At 45.6% G+C, this 19,085-nt stretch overlaps 1 pseudogene; it reads left to right on the top strand.

Moving 5' to 3' along the window:
• Positions 1 to 7,859, top strand: part of LOC144167969 (uncharacterized) — an 80,589-nt pseudogene extending 72,730 nt beyond the window's left edge.
• The last annotated feature ends 11,226 nt before the right edge of the window (positions 7,860 to 19,085 follow it).

Genomic DNA, 19,085 nt, shown 5'->3' with positions numbered 1-19,085 from the left:
ACCTTCCGCGACCGAGTCAGTCGGCCCAACGCATCGCCCAACGTTTTTAATCCGCCGGCCGCCGACGGGTCGTCGCAATTCGCCCGATCAGTTGAAACTAAGCCACAACACATTTGTGAAAGGAAGAATGTGCCTTTCTTTACTTTGTTTGTTTGTACACTGTATCAAGCTCAGGGTCCGGGTCGCTCCACACAAGCGCTGCGCAAGTGCACATGCGACGCTTCGCTGACTTTACGCTAGTAGGAAAATCTAACGCCACTTGAAGGCGGGAGAAGAGTCAGCGAAGTCAATATAGGTACTAAGGAAATAAAACCAACCGAAACATTTACCGTACAGCGCAAAACTAGAGAGCCGGCCGCGCTGTTTTGCGGTGGGTGAACAAGCACAGCGGTCAGCAGCACGACGACACATCTGCGAACGCTTCTTCATCTGTGAAAAGAAATTGCTAGACGGGAGATATTGTGGAAGTTTAGGGGACGCTTACTGCACGAGCGCTATACGACAAATAGTCACCTAAAATACTGAAACTGCTAAAACTAAATAAACGTGTAAACTGGTTGTACATTATATACCTTATATATCCAACTTCGGTAAGGCTGCCTACATTGTACCGAGGTTATACTGTACTAATCCCGAAACGTGAGAACGCAGAAAAGTTGAAAAGCGTGGATGGCTACAGGCCGATATCTCTGTGTAACGTGGATTACAAGATATTCGCGAAGGTGCTGGCACGCCGGTTACAGATTGTAATCACAAGTCTGATAGGTTCGCACCAGACTTGCGGTATTCAGGGGCGGAGCAATCAGAGCAACATCCATATTGCTCGTTCAGTCCTGGAGGGCGTATCCGATCGTGCTGGGGAGGTTGCGCTCCTTCAAATTGATCTTGCCAGAGCATTTGACAGGGTTAGCCATCCTTTCCTTTTTGCTGTTCTGGAGTCAGGTGGGCTTGGAGAAGCCTTGTATAAAGGCATATCTCTGTGTTATAAAAGCTGTACGACCCGGTTGATTATAAGTCGCGAACTCGATCTCTAGACCTATTCCCATTAGATCTTCCGTACGGCAAGGTTGCCCGTTTTCACCCCTTTTATTCGCTTTGTACCTTGAGCCCCCCTTATGAAAATGAACTTTTCCTTTCTGTTTACTTTGTGTCTCCTGCATGTTGACTGTGTCGCCTTTCTTTTGACTTTTCCTTTGTGTTACCTCTAGGACATAAGCAGGCTGTGTACTTTTTATAGACTGCCGGATAAACAGCCATGATGTGTTACCTTTATATGTACTATGGTAAAGACAAAGTTTAAATTTGTATACGAGATTTTATTTCGGATGAGAAGTATAAAACTTTAAAACTGACTTGCTTTCTTCTCTTTCTGAGTTCCGCAATGCTATTGCCCATGTGTGTACTCAAGGCAAAATGAAGTCAAAAGACTTTGGCCTGTTTCCCCTGTGTTGCCTCTAGGACAAAGGGTGGAAGATAGAACTTGAATTTGCTGTCTTAATTCTTTTTCTGTACGTGTGCCGTAATGCTGTTGCTTATGTATGTACTGAAGGCAAAATGAAGTCAAAAGACTGACTTATGTCTTTTGTGTTGCCTCTAGGACATTGGGTAGAAGTATAACTATTTGTTGCCTTACATTCTTTTTCTGAATAGCGGCAAACTAAACAATCGAGCTGTGCTTCCTCAAGTAAACATAAAGTCGAGCATGTAAGCCTTAATTATACTCGAAAGGTTAAGTTTTTTGCCTTGGCTAGACATGGTAAGAAACAACGCCGATGGTTTGTGGAAATTCTGCAGCACTGTATACGTTATTTCGTGCTAGTGAGGTCTGATAAATTCGCAGAATTATTATTACTAACTGGTACGTTTGTATGAAACAGTGGCGTAAGAAGGATACATATTGAACGAGGCTGTTCGAAGTGCCTCGTCCCTCCCCTTACGAAAAAAAAGTGGGAGGGAGAAGAATATACAGACCAGGAAATGTAAAAAGAAAACAAAAAGCCGAATAGAAAACCAAGCAATGAAAACAAAAACAACCTAAAAAGTGGATTCCGATTGTCCTAGTCTGTGTTTTCCTTCAGGGTCGTTGTAAAATGGCTTATCCTTGCAACTAAATGCTGTAGCGGTGTACTGTTTATTGGGGTAGAGCTTGCGGTAGAAATATATTGCGAAAGAAAAAAAAAGGGACTCCGCCAGACGAGAGCAACAAGAGTGACCTAAGGCAGAAAAACTTCAATTAAAGCACGGTAAAAAAAAAAGATTACCGTGCTAGTTTCGAACCACCGACCTTTCGGTCAGCAGGCGAGTACTTAACCTCCAAGCTTCCGAAACAGAACGGGGCCAGATGTTAAACGTATGTCTAAATATTTGAGCATACATAGTCTTGCTAAGCCTCTATTGGAGGGAATTGTATGCCTGCGTGGATTTGATGCACGGTGCTTTTGTGAGCGGGCGCGCGTGCGTGTGTGTGTGTGTGTGTGTGTGCGTGCGTGCGTGCGTGCGTGCGTGCGCGAGCGCGTGTGTGTGTGTGTGGGTGTGTGTGTGTGTGTGTGTGTGTGTGCGCGCGGGTGTGTATGCGTATGCGTGTGCGCGTGTGTTTGCTTATGTCTGCCAGAATAATTTTTTTATCCGGCCGTTCTGTTTGTGAAAAGCCCACAAACAGTGAATGCTTGGACGCTGAACAAAACACAAAACAGTCAATCTAGATGTAGATGACGATGATGATAACTTCGTTTGTTAATCCATTTTTATTTGCTTTTGAGTAGCAACAACTTACGACAACAAAAGACGTTGCTCGCATCAAGAAAATATACTGCCATTATATATATGTTTGCTATTATCAACTTTAACAAAATACTGTAATGGCGTCTGCCTAGTTTGCTTCAGGGGTGATCATGAGGTAACGAAGTAGCTGCTAAAACTCTATGACTGCTAGATAGCCAACTAGTAATAAGTCTAGTCTAGGCTAGCATATATGCAGTCATTGTTATAGGTGCGCAAGAAAAGACGTGGCTGGTTCGTTGTGCGTGGTTTTGGTGGTTTGTTTTCGATTTGCTGGTGTTACGTGAATTACTACGTGCTCCTCGTGCCGTAATATTACGTGTTAGTGCTCTTGTGCCACCTGAAACATCCTGAGTGCTGGCAAAGCGCCTGTGTCGTCGCCGTACTGCGCTGCTGTGGCAAACGCACATCGAGGTCGCCATTTGACAAAACACCTGACCAGTTGTGCGTGCCTACGTGAATCAAGAGTCTCTAAAGCAAGTTCCAGTCTGTCGACGCGACGTGTGAAAAATGCTGCGTGTTCTGCCGTAAGTGATTGTTTATCGTGGTGCATTTTAAAATTTTCTTACGCGTTGCCGCAGCGCCGTTTCGTTAAACGTGTTGAGTATTTTCCTTGTGTTCGGATCGCCACGCTTCTTTTATTGTAAATTACCGGCTGCGTCGGCGCGGTCACATGAATGGGCTTCCAGGAGCGGCGGCCAGTATGCTGTGTGAGTGATCCTTGCCCTTGCCGGCAACGAAAATGTTATCATGCTGACGGCCCAGCGGCCGCCGCTTGGCTTGGGTGGATTCGACCGCTAAAGCTTGTTGCATGAACAAAAAAAAGAAAACTGCGTTAATGGTTCTAAAACAAAACGCCCACTCCCCGATTTTTTTTTTTAGGAGGCAGTTGACCCACAGTATATCTTTTACAGGACGTAGGCAGCTTAGCATTGTTCTAACGGGTAGTTTTCGTTTACGGGTAAAGAAATGCAAGGAGGCTGCATTACATTTGCAGTTATAATACGTAAGAGTTGCATATACGTTGAATTTTCAACATTTAAGCATTGCTAGCAACTTTATAAGTAGTACCACATGCACAAGGTCTTTAGGCAGTGAACATTTGACCAGATAATTGTTTAGACGTCGCAGCTTGAAAACATGCTGTTCCAGCCACAGTCACAGGGCAGCTTTCACTGTTTAAATGCAGAAAATTTTTCCACCTTCCTAAACTCATCCAGCATCGTCATGATCAGACAGAAATTCTTGTGTGGTGTGACGTTAATTGTAGCTGGCTTGCATAAATTGTGTTGACTGTAACATGTTGAGCATGGGTTGAACGTGTTGATTCTTACAAATATGCATGTGATGGGGATACAATCACGGTGCGAAAAAGATTAAACAGGGCGTGGGCTTGCCACCGTGCTCCTTCGCCATCCCGTTTTTTCGTTTCGTCAGTATTTCAACACATAGGCGAACTACAACTTAAATGATATGTACCGGCATGTTTGTCATGTAGGTTACTTGTTCGTTTTTGTTGACCGTTTTCTTAAGATTGCCTGCAAATAATAATTCTGCTGTGTTCTTGCTTTTCATTTTTTGCAGCTTTTACGTGCTCGGAGTTTGGTGTCAGCGAGAAAGAAATTGCCGGATCGCTTTCTTCAATGCTTTCTCGCGGCCAGGTGGCCAAATAATGATGGCCATAATTTTCAGTACACTGCATTTAATTATTCACAATGTTACTCAAATAAACATTGTAAAGGCAGAAAAATGCGTCACTGTTTTACTGCGTGGTTGGCAGCAATTCTAAGCGTTACAAAGTACTATATAAACACGCTTGCCATTCGAAGGATGTTCAGTGCATGAGGAATAGAGAACTTGATTATTTGCAGCCGATCATCAACCGCAGGAAAACTGAAAGGAGAAAGGTGGACGGATACTTCCAGGCCGCACAGAGGAAACGTGAAATGCAAAGGACGCATAGAGGACACAGAAAGTCTGTGGCCAATTTTAGGGCACTCAAAGGACGCACACAGTCTATTGCCTTCTGGAAACATACTGGACAAATGGAGGACGCATGCTGTCTATTGCCTTTGGGAAATATACTGTACACATGGAGGACGGAAACACAAAGGACACTTGGAGGACACAAAAAGCAAGTGGCCAAATTCCAATACAGGGGACACACAGAGGACATACATGGTCTATTGCCTCCGGGAAATAGACTGTCTTTTGACTGGACGTAAAAATTTTTATAAGGGCCCTGCGCCTTAGTATTCTCCAAAGCAGTGCAATTCATGGTTGCTCACTGGAAAACTATGAAGTCAATGTTTTAGCCTATGCAGATGACCTTGCCTTTTTTTGTACGGACAAAAAAAGTGTTTTGGAGGTAATGATGCTGACAGAGCGGTTTCGCGGTGTAAGTGGTGCTAAGGTGAACCTTGAAAAATCAAGAGGTTTTTGGTAGGGCTGGTGGGGTCGCAGCTACGTCAACATGGAGGCATAACATGGGGCTCTGAAACAATAAAGTACCTTGGGGTTCCTCTACATCAGATTCGGAATAGTGGACCTCATTGGTCTTCTGCACTTACTGCAGTGAAACGTAAAACGCAGGCATGGATGGGGCGGGAGCTGTGTATATTTGCGCGTGCAGAACTGTGTAATGTATTTCTTGTCTCCAAACTTGTTTATGCTCGGCAGGTCCTTATTTGCGCACGAAAAAACGTTCAAGCTTTTCACAGAGTGTTGGCTACCTTCGTATGGCAATCCATGTGGGAGCCCATGCGCCGCGATAACCTCTTCCTCCGGTTAAGGTCTGGTGGTGTTGGATTGGTGCATTTGTTTGTACACCAGCTCGTTTCGCGGTTCTTTTTAATCAAAACGGCTGATCAACCGTTTTTAAATGCCTTTATTCAGCATAAATTGAGTGCTCGTTTCCCTTTTTTATTTGCTGCAACCCACCCCGCGAATCCTAGGCCGCTTTCGGGCTTTCGGAAAGAGGTTGCTGACACTTTCAATGTTCTTATTGTGCGTTTTTCGCTCGAGTATTTGTACGGTCTCCCCAGGAAAGAATTGACGGGCATTTTAATTGAAAGCTTATTTCCAGTGCCCGTTTACCGTCAACCATATCTGATGTTTTTAGATGACAGTGTGTTGAAGCGCGTCAAGAAAATGTGGATCCAAGCGGCTGCAAAAACTTTCTTTTTTGAGTTGCAAACATCAACGTTGCCTGTTGAAACATGGCTCAATAGTAAAGGGGTATATGTGCCTTTGTGTGTTAACTGTCGCTTGTGTAACCAGACGGAGACAATTGATCACTGTCTTGTTTTATGTCGGGATGCTGTGTTTTTTTGGGATGTTCTGCAGCGAACTCTTAAAAAGGACATAGACATTATCCCTTACATTATACGATTCCTGCCAGTGATGAAGAACTGTTCCGTGCCATATGACCTTTTCATGCTGATAGGATTGTTTAGCCTATAGAAGTGTCGCATGACTGACCGCCATGCCGAGGAACCTCGTGTAACTATGTCAATTTTTCGCGAACAATGTGCGCTTGTGTACAGTGTCTATGCGGCGCAAACGCAGCCGCCGGACTGGTTGCATCTTCTTGAAGCGTCTGAGTGCCTGCCTGAGTTTTAAATTGTATTAGTGAGTGCCGTTATTGTAGTTAGGGTTGGACTTTAAGCTATTCGGGGTAGTTTCCCATGCAATGAAGAAAAAAAATGGATAATGGCCCGATGTTTTCTAACCTGAGTTCACCATTTTTTGGCCGTAACGTTCACTGCTTCACGAGCGAGTTCGCAGAACGCGCGCAGACGGACCGTGACGCGCTAGCCAGTTCTCGTTGGCGTGCTGTTGCCAGAAGCACCGACTGCTTGCGGGCAGTGGGCACAAGCCAGAATCAGCAGACTCTTGGCCTGGTGCAAACATGCTTTTTTACGATACGGGCATGAGTAAGGCAAGCTCCGAATATACGGGAAACGCGCATGGCATTTGAGCGTCTGCGGTGACGCGGAGGGCGTTCATGCGCTGCGTAGGCCTCAGCTAGGCCGCTCCTGTGTTATCTTGCTCCTTTCCTCCACACGACGAATAGACAAAAGCGAGTAAACAGACGCAACTACTATAAAGCAGTAAAAAGTTGTGAGCCAGATATCTCTGTCGGACAGCTGCAATGGTTAAAACGCAAAGCTTTCTTGTGTGCGGTAAACAAAGGACGAAGTTCTAAAATCAGAGCGTAAACGATCAAAGGGCAAACTGTCTGCGAATCAAAATCGAAACTCAGACAACAGCGAACAAATGCTTGCAAATGCTTCACAAATGCTCCGCCCCCCACCCCTCCCCATCGTCGGTGTTCAAAGTGGAGCATTCGGATTCGGATTAAAATACCAACTGGCTCGACCGTGTCACAATGGCGTGATTCTATTTCCGGTCACGCTTGCGTACGGACGTTTTAGTTATGAGCTCCAGCGGGTCAGTTATATCGGCTCAGCTGAGCCGGAGAAACAGGGCCACGGAAAGCGACAAGAGCTGGGACTGCAAGATTATACGGCCGCAACTTCCTACAGGATGCATCGTCGTAAACACGCTACTTTTTCACGGCGATGTGAAAGTCAGACAGTTGAAGCTCTAGGACGTCAAGTACACGCTCGCTCGAATTGGTTGCTACCTTAAGTTGTCAACTTAAGTGTCTACTAAAAACCATGTGTGGGCAACAATTCTCAGCAGCGTCGAGGTGACAAAGAAAATGCTGGGCATCACCGAGCTCCAAGTGAAGGCTCGTCTGTGTGCCATCATCGACCCGCAAGGCCAGCAGGTGAGGATAAAGCTGCACTGGCTCTTGCACGGAGAGAGAGAGAGAGAGAGAGAAACAACTTTAATACGCAAAACTGCGAGAGTGGTTCCTCAGTCCACGAGCCCATGTGCTGTCCAGGCTGCCGTAGCCCTGGTCACAAGCAGGAGGTAGTCCTCAGGTCGACAGCTGGACAGCAGTATCTCCCACTGCTCAGGGGAAGGCGACGGCTTCAGGGGCGGAAGTCACGGACGAAGATATTCCAGCCGCCGTCGCGGCGTACGGCGAACTGACCGAACTGAACCGCTAGCGCTGGCGTGTCCACGGCGTTACGGACAACGGGTCAACAACGAAGACGGTGCTGCTGAAGCTGAAAATGGATCTCAAGATGGACGACCCGTCACATCAGATAAGAGTTGCGGAGAGCTCGCCCTCATGGTGGGGCCGGGCCGGCCTCTGCAGTGCCTCCGCTGCAACTGGAAAGGACACGCTCGCCTAGAAATTAAAGGGGCACTGACACCAAAATTTCGCATCTTGTTTTTTTTTTGTGATAAGTAGCTAGTGACGTACTTCTCACCTGTAGAAACCTCATTTGCTTCAGCGTGCGAGGTTGCTTAATTCAGGCATTTTGAATGCGGCGAGTCGCAGTTTCGGTTTCAGCGGGTGCCGCGAACCGATGGATTTTGTGTGAACAATGCTGACCACGTGACCGTCGGGGCGATATCACAGAGCGGAGCTGCCGTAGCACTGTCGAATCCGCATCGCCGGCAGTTTCTGCGAATGCCCCCACGTACCGATATCGGGAGCCGCCTAATTAAAAAGCGACCGTTGACGTGACGCAGGCGCTGCGAGTGCAAATGCTACCGCGGGTAAAGAACGACGCGCCACGCTGGAGACAGTTGGTGGAAAGACACGCGCTGGGAGCAGCCGGCCGGTCTGCCTACAGGTCCGCCTACAGATGTGTTTGGCTTAGCACTGCGTGGGATATTCGATTGCCGCTCTCGTAACCGGTGCAGGTGACAATTTTTAATGCAACCGGCCATCGCATCATTAACCGCTTTCTCATATATGCTACCATGGTGGGGACTTGGGTACAATTTTGTGCAGCGGTAACAAGCTATCACTCATGGTACCTGCGCCGGCCTGGGACATTTCGCGGCCGTGGCCGCCGCCTGCACAGCGACCGTGCGTATCGCTCAGTGGGCGTTTCATGCCTCCGGCGCGTTTTCCGGTCTAATGTAAATATACAGTAATAGAAACAGAGTTCCTGGAATCGCTGTAGAACATTGGTCACGGCCAGCTGCAGGATGAGCTGACGAAATCACAGCGCATCCGCCGCCAACGATCGGGTCGTCCGTTCTCGAGAGCAGAAGCTCCGCCCTCCGGCCATCCGATTAGAGCAGCTAGCCGGGCGAACCGGCGAAAAACACCGGTAGTGCGGAAGCAGCAAACACAACTTCGTGACGTGTTTGGATGTTGTTTATTTAGAAAATATCCGCGGGATGTCGATTGCGCGTGGTCCTCGGCTGGCTGCTCGATTGCGTTTCGCACACATTAAAATGGATTTAAAATATGTTCTAGGCTGTATTCGCCGCTGATATTTTGCAGATGATGTATATGTGTTCACACCAATCTATCTCCGAAGTTATCTCGCTTTCAAAAGTTTGTGTCAGTACCCCTTTAAGGTGCCTGCTTATTTCTAGTGACGACGATTTCGACACTTTGCCGCGCAGCGTCGAAATTGACAGGTGCCCTCGTACACGGCTAAACGGCTAAACGCTAAAACACGGCTAAACACGGGTCGGCTAAACGCCGAATAAGCGTCCGAGCCCGTCATAGACATCGCGGAAGCAGCACAAGGGATGGCTGGGAGCGCGGCTTACTACTCGAGAGCGTACGCCCAACTCGGAGCGGTCCGGGCAGCCGAACGACAACGTCTCTCAACCGCTTTTTGTATCACTGCAGGATAGCGGCCAAACGGTACGCGCCGGGCGTGTCATCTCTTTCCGCAATCAGGGACGCCATCACGTCAGCACGCTGGCCCGTCGTAGTCGCTGCAAAGGCACGTGAATTCAATGGCTTCTGTGCAACATCCGCCTGGCTTCTGCGCATGCGGAGAGGACTCGCTGACGCCCCCTTCGCCCTGCCAACAGCTACGCCACATCAGAGCGGTCCGGGCAGCCGAACGACAACGTCGCTCAACCGCTTTATGCATCACTGCAGGTACTGGTGATACGTTTATGTGCACGATACAAGCTGATATACTGCGGCGGCTTGGATTGATCTGAGAGTTTTGTTGGTTGAAACTGTGTTGTCCAGGAATACTTGACGCATTAGGATGGCAAAAGATAGCAAGGAAACCGATCCTTTGACCGAGCTCGCAAAGGGCCTCGGCGATAAAGCACCGACTAGCATCAAAGAAATCGCGAAGGTCCTGGTAGAAATGACATCGAGGTTCATCGAGGCCATGAATAAGTTGACAGCCACGGTAACAGCTCTTGGTTCCTCAACCACTGATATCAAAACGGAACTTACTTCTGTCACGACTTCAATGAAATTCATGAATGAGTGTTTCGAGGAATTCAAGGGTGATATAAAATCTATCCGGGAGGAGCTCACTGAAGTCAAGAATCGGGGCCTTGAGTGCCACCGCAAAACTGAGAGGCTGAGCAGGGAAATGAAGGACGTCAGAAGGCAACTTGTGGAGCTGAAGCAGTACAGCAGAAAGAATAACCTTGAGCTGAAAGGTGTCCCGTTTACAGAAAACGATCACCTAAAGGAAACGCTGAAGCAAATCACTACCCGTTTAGGGGTTGACGTTCCTTCTCAGGATATTGACGTAGTGCATCGAGTAGCTTCAAAGGGGCTTCCTAACGTCAGTGTTAAGTTTAACTCAATGTCGAATCGAGATAGTGTCTGCAGGCTGCCAAAAAGAACTGACTAAACACGGCGATGCTCGGATTTGCAACAGACGAACCAGTTTCAATCAACGAACATCTGTGCCCTGAAAACAAAGTTTTGCTTGGCAATGCGATAAGTGCAAAGCGTGACAAGAACTGAAAATGCGCTTGAGTTTCTGGCGGCAACATCCTAATGAGAAAATCGGAAAAAGCGGAGGTTCTTCACATAACTTGTGAAAATGACCTCGTCAAAATCGTGTAGTCATCCACGCAGTCCTAACACTTTATTAAGGCAATAAGGCTTACCTTTACAATGAATAATGTTCATGTTCAACAACTTGCTGGCCAAACGAGCTCGTCAATATTTTATTGCACTGTTGGAAGCATCGGAAATAACTTAGCTCTACTTGTAGCACAATTGTCTCAGCATGCGCGACCGTTTCATGTCATTGCAGTCACGGAAACATGGCTGCAAAAAGGTGAGGTCGTAATCGCTGATTATAGGTTTATCGAACAGCCAAGAGAGTCGCAAAATCGCGGTGGCGGCGTCGCCCTTTTCGTTCATAAAAGTTTCTCTTTCACATCCTTGCCATCACTTTCGTGCAGTTGTTCTTTTATGAAAGCCTTGTTCGTAAAGTTACAATTCCCTCTCATTGTTGGTGTCATCTATTGGCCTCCCAATTCTAGTCTACCCGCTTTTCTTGCTAAACTGGAAATAATTTTCATGACGATATCAACAACGTACACTGATCCCGTTGTGGTAGTGGGGACTTTTACCTTGATACTACTCATGATGCTCATAAGGATTACTCATTCCTGTTGCAGTCATTCAACTTCAGAAATGTTATAACCACCCCCACGCGTGTTACAAGTGTATCTTCATCAATTATAGATCACGCACTAACAAATATAGATACCGACGTTCACGCTGGCGTTTTCAATGAACCCAGTGCGTATCACCTTCCAATCTTTATTGTACTTAATAACTTAATCCAAAATAAGAAGGGATATCGACGACATAATATCAAGACAGTTACAAGATGCCAAGACAGAGCCTCTTGCAAGTACGTTTATACGATATATACGACAATGATGTTAATGCTGAGTTTTCGAACCTAATAGGACTTCTTTAAAACGCAGTTAATAAGTGCTCTCGCGTACTTCGTGCACGTTCATATCAATTACCAACCTGCCCTTGAATCAATGAAGAGATTTTGCAACTATTGAAAACAAAGAATTTCTGGTACAATAAATGGAAACGACAAAAGACAAACATTAACTATTTAGGTCAGTACAAGCTACTACGCAATAAATGAGTTATGATAGTCAGAGCCCGTACAAAACAATAGTACTCACGCTGCATCCAGGAGGCATCTGGCGATACACGCACAATATGGGGTATCATAAATGAGGTTACTGGGGGCCGTCAATCGCAGCGCGTTACTCCTGACAGCGTTGACAACAGCACAGTCGAAGCGTTCAACACCTTGTTTTCTAGTATAGGGAAAGCTCTGGCAGACGAAATTCCCCGCTCTGTAGACAGCTACGTTGCGTCAAAAGGAGTTGTCAATGCGTTTGTGATGTATGATATTCAACTTTCTGAAGTTGTTCACACAATTAAAATCTTTCAACTAACAAATCTGCTGGACTAGACCAAATTACAGCACGGTTGTTAAAAGAAAATGTAGATATTTTAGGCCCAATCTTATGCAATCTATTTATTCATTGTATACAAAAAGAAACTTACCCGTCCATACTAAAAATTGCAAAAGTAATCCCAGTTTACAAAAACGGTGACATTTCCGATCCGTCAAGTAGCAGACCGATATCTGCTCTTAGCGTTGTAAATAACATTTTTGAAAAACTCCTACCAAACCGCATATTAGTTTGTACACAAGTACATGGTTCTTTGTCCTCAACAACATGGATTTAGGTCTAATTATTCTACGTCATCTGCAGTGTTGACATTGGCTCAATCGATTAACGCGGCCCTAAACAACAATGAGCTAGTGGGAGTTGTTTTCCTTGACTTGCAAAAAGCATTCGATACGGTAGATCATTCAATTCTTTTGCATAAATAAAGCACTATGGTATGCGTAATCAATCCTATGAGTTATTTTCTAATTACACCAAAAACAGACGGCAGGCTGTCATGATGACCGATTTTACTTCCACACTGCAATATGTGAACACAGGGGTGCCGCAGAGATCTGTTTTCGGGCCGCTGTTGTTTTCACTTTATATCAACGACTTGCCTCATGTAGTAAGCTCTTCCGAAATTATTATGTATGCTGATGATACAGCATTAATCTGTACGGCCAAAAATGTGTTTGAATCACGAACACAAGTGAACTCAGAATTGAAAAAAAATTCAAAGTGGTTTTTTGCTAACAGGTTAACGGTTAATGCCAATAAAACGAAGTACATTATATTTCGTTCCCGCAGAAAATTAATTAGTTACGAAGATATTCAGATTAAAATTGACAACTGCATACTGGAACGTACGGACACGTTTAAATACCTCTGCATTATACTAGATAATCACTTTCACTGGGCAGGTCAAATAAATGCCGTCGGTGTAAAGCTGGCTTCCGGCTGTGACGCGCTTTTACAAGCTAGAGGCTACTTCGATAAAAGCATTCTGCGGGTGCTTTATTTCGCATCATCAATAGCCACCTAACTTACGGCATGGAATCGTGGGCCTGGACTTATGATTCTTATCTGGATCCCCTTCAAAGGTTACAAAAGCATGCAATAACAATAATAAGTCACAGTAACCACAACGAGCCAAGCCGGCCATTATTTCGATCGCTAAAAATACTACCCTTCAATCTTTTGCGTGAATACAAGACGACTGTTTGTGTTAATAGTATTGTAAAATACAATAACCCATTTGATGTCTCGTTGTTTTATCCCTCTTCTGGCCCTGATAGAAGTATCAAGTTCGGTAACTTCAACTTGGCACCAAGAACTAACGTTTATGGGAAGAGATTATTGCAATTGACAGGGATAAAGATCTGGAATAGTTTGCCCACAGAACTGAAGAGAGCACACAATGCTGCGGTAAAACTAAAAAATGAATACTCAACCGGGCTGTAACTGGTTCGTTTTTTTCTTTGTTGGCAAACGCTCATATTTGTATAAATATACACTGGTGAATCTTGTAAACCTAGCCTGTTTTTCCTCTTCCTAAAACCCGTGATATTTATAGTGTTTTTTCGTATTTTAACGGATGTTTCTGGGTGTGTCCACCAAGTGATCTGTCATAACTTTTTGGTTTTTGTGACCCGATTGTTTAAGGAGAGAGAGACTTGTCTACTTTGTAAATGAGTATGCTCATAATTACGCGGAAGTATATATTTGCAGTGTCTGTATAGCTACATCTGCATTATGTGTAATCGATAGTTCCCGCTTCTGTCAATTACTTTTCTTATTGGACCCTGCACTTGCCTCTGGCTTTTGGTCCAATCAGTGTTTGTAAACTTCATGTGACAAATGCTAATAAACATTCAATCAAACAAGCAAACAAAGCTGTCTAATGCAGCGAAGGGCGGTAGCGCGTAGCCCGTCCCGAGACGCTAAAAATAAGCGCTGTGCTCTCGGCCTCTAAATAAAGGAAAGTGACTCGGGACTCCGCACTGAACATATCTCACTGAACGTCGGGGTATTGGGAGGTAAGATAGTTGTACCCGTTCGTACTGCCATGCATTTGTTCCTGCGCCCCATCCATAGTACGATTTAAGTGCGAATGCACTTCTTAAGCGAGCCGGAATCGTCCGCCGCCGTAGTCCGCATAGCAACAGCTGCGGGTGCGCGCGCTCCTCGTCTTCCCTAGCAACGGGGGGAGATGGGCGCGCGCTGTCTGGCCGCTGACATGGCACATACCCACGTGGGGGATTGGCCAGAAATCGGGCGTGAGAAGGGCTAATGCACCCGCTTAAAGGAGTACTGACACGAAATTTCAAAGCTGAGATCCGCTCTAGCAACAAGTACAACGACAACACAAAGAGGTGTCTGTGAATAAATGCATCTTTCTTTGTTTGTAGTTGTGTGTGTGTGTGTGATCTCTCTTTCGCGAACATTACCGAACCGCGCAAATTCAACTCGTGCATTCGCACTTTCACATTCTTCCCCTCGGGGAAATGCGGGGAATTTTATCATGCGAGTTTACGGAATTAGCTGCGCATGGCGTTGACGAGTTGGCTGCTCAGGAAACTCTTGTTCAAGGGGAATGAAGGGACCGAGATCATGAAGGCGAGCGGCAGTGGAGGGCTCCTGTTCGATTTTTACCACGTGGGGATCTTTACCGTGATCCGAAACCTCCAAACACGGGACTTTTCCCTTTTAGCCTCCATCAGAAAAGCAGCCACCGCCGCTGTGATCGAACCTGCGTCCTTGGGGGAAGCAGCACAACGCAATTAGAACTGAACCATCCCGGCGGGTTCGCGTCTTTGAAGTGCTTCTATGTTGTCGGCCAAATATGGGGAAGCGCCGTACACAGTATAAAGAATGTGTTTAGGGTGCAGCTTGTGTTGTAATCTAAAATAACTAAGAGCACAGTGAACAAGCTGCAACACAGGCGGCAGGGCAAAGTGTGCAGCCTGACATGGAAACATGTAAAATTACGGAGGATCGTATTCCCTGAAAATGTTTCTAAGACGCGAATTGGTCTCGCAGAGCAGAACATGCAACAAAAGACGCGCAGGTTGTTGTTGAGTGGCGGTATTGGTGAGGTACGGGGCTTATAAGATAACAATTGATAATGAACACACTTCTCAAGGTACCTTTAGTAGGATCTAACTTCGCTTAAAAGGGAACAGGTGCACAGAAAAGCATTTTATAGTGAAAAGCCGAGGTCTACTGTTGAACATTCTGGCTTCAGTGTTCTTTTTTCCATTCATGCTCTCCCGAACAAAATTCTGTTTCGGAATTAAAAAAACACATAATCTTAGAAGCATGGACTGTAACGTTATCTCAAAGAATACATTGTGTAGCAAACGCACAATACTTCTACCACGATTTCCTGTGTTATTCAGCGCGTCGAAATAAACTTAACCAAGCAATAAAACGCATGCTTTTCCGCATTCAATGCGAAATAAAGTTCCAGTATTATTTCAAGAACGCGCCATAGAAAAACTAAGAAAATGGCGGGCGATAAGGCTCCTACTCTACTCTGTGCATTCCACAGAGAAGCCAGAACATGGAGCTTATAGCTACCCGCCTAGTGGGGACGCGGACGTTCCAGAGATTGCCACATGGCCGGAACTTTTGAGGTCACCGGAATTAGTGCAACCTATAGACAAGGAAGTTTAGCGCAGCAGACGTGATTCACTCCGGAACCGGAGTATGAAAGAGATTGGTGCCGTCATCGGCGTTGCTGCCTTCCACGATTCTTGTTGTTTGTTGGTATAGCTATTCCAGAGCTTGCAGTTTTTAATGTAATGTTAGCCCTCAACAGAGTTTCGCCATGTCCTTTTTCTGAGCTTCGATGAAGTTAAGCGGTGTCTTTAGGACAGGTTTTGTTACGACAGTATGATCTCTAGAGGAACTTTCTTGTGAACCGAGCTTTTTCTATTCAAGAAGACTCACAGTTATGGTCTTGTTATTCATTATGACGAGTTCTTTAGGCAACAGTACAAAAGTAAATTTCAATATGAAGAAAATTTTATCCACAAATAGAGGATGACGAATTGTAATATAGGCTAGTTTATGTGTATGTATGGCATTTTTTCTAGTGGAAAAAATACACTCGATGCTACTTTGTTCCAAAAAGCCCGGAGAGGTTTAAAGGAAAGGAGCATTTACTATATGTGAAAAGCAAACATTGATTGATTGATTGATTGATTGTGGGGTTTAACGCGCCGACGCAACGCAGGTGATGAGGCGCGCCGTAGTGGAGGGCTCCGGATTAATTTTGACCACCTGGGGATCTTTAACGTGCGCCGAAATCTCGTACACACGGGCGTTTTTGCTTTTCGCCTCCATCAGAAAAGCGGCCGCCGCGGCCGGGAATCGAACCCGCGACCTCGTGCTCAGCATGAAAAGCAAACAGCCCATTGCAGCTGAAATTTTGCTTACAGCGGCTGGATGCTGTAGAAGGGAATTATTGAAACGCATTTTATTCCAGCATAGATTACAGAGGTATCAGGAAATAAGGAAAAGCTGGGTGTGCATTTTAGTGATGATAAGCCGGGACCGAAATGCACCTGGCCAGTATTCCAGACCTAGAGGTTGTTGTTCTGCTGCCTCCTAAGCTTTTTTATAAGCAATGTATTCTGCCTGCGGTCATCTGTGGCGTTTACATCTGGCGAGTCCTGGGCGGTTGATATTGCGGCTTCGAGGCAACAAACGTTCCAGGCAAAAAACGAGGCGAGAACGTTTCAAACCGGTGTTAGAGAAACACTTTGCCATAAATTTGTGAAAGTTTGAAAAGCAAAATCGACGATTGTCTTCTTCAGATTGGTTCTCAAATTAGACGAAAACGCACGACTGATCTGCAATGCAGCGCAATTTTATAATGAAGCAGTGTTGCTATACAAAACAAAATTTGCGCGAAGAATGAAAAAGGATTGAGAAATACAAAAACAACAATTGAGCTCCCTAGCTTTTCTGGAAGCAGGCAAATGTTCCAGACATTTTGACACTTTTTGGAGATATGTCAAGATTGTATCTTTGATAAAAATACTTTTTTGAAAATAAAAATGAAGCACGTGAGCTTAACTACAAGTATGCAAAGCCTCCGGAGAAAACACCACCGGAAACAGCTGCAATCTTTGATGTTTTGTAGCTGGAAAAGTTTCGAATTTTGCGCGACCCTTCGATGCACCTGGCTGCCGAGGTGGCTTTGGAAGTTTTATTTTTAGATAGGAAATTTTTTTTCCGGAACATATGTTGATATAAATTATACATTGTGCAAATGAGACTAAATGTAAATTTTTCTTCGTAATTAAAGATGTCGACCAGACCCACACGTCCTATCTACTGAAACACCCTGCAACGTTTATGTGACGTCTTATCATTTGGAGCGCTGAAAAAGTTGGAATGGGGTCACATAAAAGGGTTATGATGACGAAACATGCGAGCCATATATACGTACGCGTGAGAGAAAGTTTTATGTCAAAGAATAAAGGAGAACAGCGGGGGCACACTCTCCCGCAGTGAGGGAAAAGCGTTGTCGAAGAATCCGAGAATATTTTTCTCAAAGGCGTTAAACCTACAATAAATTTTAAGCAGCGACCCTTGGTATTCCCGCAACAGACATGACTCCAAATGTTTGGTTTGCATAACTGAGTTGACAACTAAATACACTTGTGCAATATTAGCCTTCTGCTACGCCACAGTTCTTTTATTGCGTACTGTGCGTTCTCAGTGCCACAAAATCCGCCGGTCATTTTGGTGGGGCCTTAATTCCAGGATCCGCTATAGTGACGATGCCGGTGTCATCGTTTGTCTTCGTAATCCGTAACAATGCCACGGAATTGGTCTCATGTACCTCTACAAATGCAAAGGAAACAAGCAGTGAAGGGACATTCCTGTTTAATTATTCATAAACAGCAAGTTAATCTGTAAAACGAAGCTGGAACTGGGCAGCTGCAGTTGAAGTAAGAGATGGTTTTTAAGGTCACCTTGTTTGTTCGTAAATGGCTATCAAAATTATTTTTGTCTGTCTGTCTACGTCTACGCATGATTCGATTCAACAGAAGTGATAACAGCAAACCTGAGCTTCATTCTTGTTAACTTACTGAGTCTTACAAAGACATGGGAAGCAGCAGGTGGCTCTGGTATCACGAAAAACATTGGACAAGACAATGCTGTCGTGAAACTTCCATAGCGAACCAAACACATCCAGCGTTCCGGAGGGTACGTCGTACTCTTAAGGCCGCTTAGTAATACTGCAGTGCTACGCACGAGGAATAAGGCTTTATAACCGGCTCAACAAGCTAGAACTCTCCAATTTCCGGACTTTTTCAAGCACGAAGACGGCTTCGCGCAGCAGACGCGGCCGATGTTCATCTCAGCCTGGAGCAGTAAAGCAAATTGGCATGGGCAACAGAAACCTTGGAACCTGAAGGAAACTGGTTGCTCCGACGGGTTTCAGGGCGATGGAGCGGGCTCAGGGGCTTATAAAGAGGTTACACCTATTCATAAAAAACAAAAAAAAAACCCAGAAAAACTCGATATCCAAACCATCTGTTCTGGCTAAGGTCCAGCATAACGCTACGGAACGTTCACTCTTCAAAACAACTGTATTGTGCGCTTTTGTCGTGTGCCACATTGTTTAATGTTGCCTTTCTAAAGCTGGTGCCACCCGCCGCGGTGGCTCAGTGGCTAAGGCGTGGGGCTGCTGAGCACGAGGTCGCGGGTTCGATTCCCGGCCGCGGCGGCCGCTTTTCTGATTGAGGCGAAAAGCAAAAACGCCCGTGTGTACGAGATTTCGGCGCACGTTAAAGATCCCCAGGTGGCCAAAACTATTCCGGAGCCCTACACTACGGCGCGCCTCATCGCCTGCGTTGCGTCGGCGCGTTAAACCCAAGAATCGATCAATCAAGCTGGTGCCGAGCACTTTTTTAGCACTCACATATTGTTTCTGGCATTGCAACGTGTCCGACAAGTGGAAGCTGTCGACACCGCGTTAG

This window comes from Haemaphysalis longicornis, unplaced genomic scaffold (genome assembly GCF_048455015.1).
Source record: "Haemaphysalis longicornis isolate Haplotype H1 unplaced genomic scaffold, Haemaphysalis longicornis Haplotype H1 scaffold_2, whole genome shotgun sequence".
In the NCBI taxonomy this organism is placed as follows: domain Eukaryota; kingdom Metazoa; phylum Arthropoda; class Arachnida; order Ixodida; family Ixodidae; genus Haemaphysalis; species Haemaphysalis longicornis.
This window is presented reverse-complemented; position numbering and strand designations above follow the sequence as displayed.